This window comes from Brassica oleracea, chromosome C2, assembly GCF_000695525.1.
Source record: "Brassica oleracea var. oleracea cultivar TO1000 chromosome C2, BOL, whole genome shotgun sequence".
NCBI lineage: Eukaryota > Viridiplantae > Streptophyta > Magnoliopsida > Brassicales > Brassicaceae > Brassica > Brassica oleracea.
Window position 1 is genome coordinate 6563939 of NC_027749.1, and position 852 is coordinate 6564790.

Genomic DNA, 852 nt, shown 5'->3' on the forward strand with positions numbered 1-852 from the left:
TTAACATGTATTAGAGCAGCATTAGTGGTAGTATGAGCAATAGGAAAATCAAATTGTCTCATATTTACACATCTTCTAATTGTCTCATAAAACTATATAATATAAAAAGAATAAAAACAAAAATATTGGGGAGGAAAATCAAATGAATGCGGTAGGTGAACTGAATTAGACATAAAACTTAACATTTTTATATTCATGTAAATGATTGTAACTATAAATAACGAGTAAACTGATAATAGATCAACCGCTTATGTGGGAAACATAAATCTGTTTGATAGTTTGGAAGTTCACATATACTTAAAAAATATAACTAATTAGGAAAATCACATGGGGATAAATCCGTATACATTAGTTCTAACTCATTTATGGTAAAATATGTCTTAAATACCAATATATTTGCAATCCATTGCAATTTTCATATATATATTTGTGTGTATATATATATATATTATTTTTCCTTGATTTAGAATGTTTTGCTAAGTTATTATGAGGTTGATTGTTTGTGGTTTTTGCTTTAGTTTTTGGTTTTTGCTTTTGTAGAAACCATTTTTCATCCGATCAAGTTTTTGGTTTTAGTTTTTGTTTTTATAAAAAATATTTGAGTTGTCAATCAAAATTTTCAATAAATAGATTTCCTAAAATTTAGGGAAACTAGTTTTTGAAAAGATTAACCAATTTATGAAGAAAAACCAAAAACCAATTCTTGTGAGCTTTTATGAAGAAAAATGAATTTTGATTTTTTTTGGTAGAAACTACTACATTATAATTAATTAATAATTAATAAATAATATTTTCATAAAAATTAAAATTATCATAAAATATTTTGTACATTAGATATCATTTAAACTATTT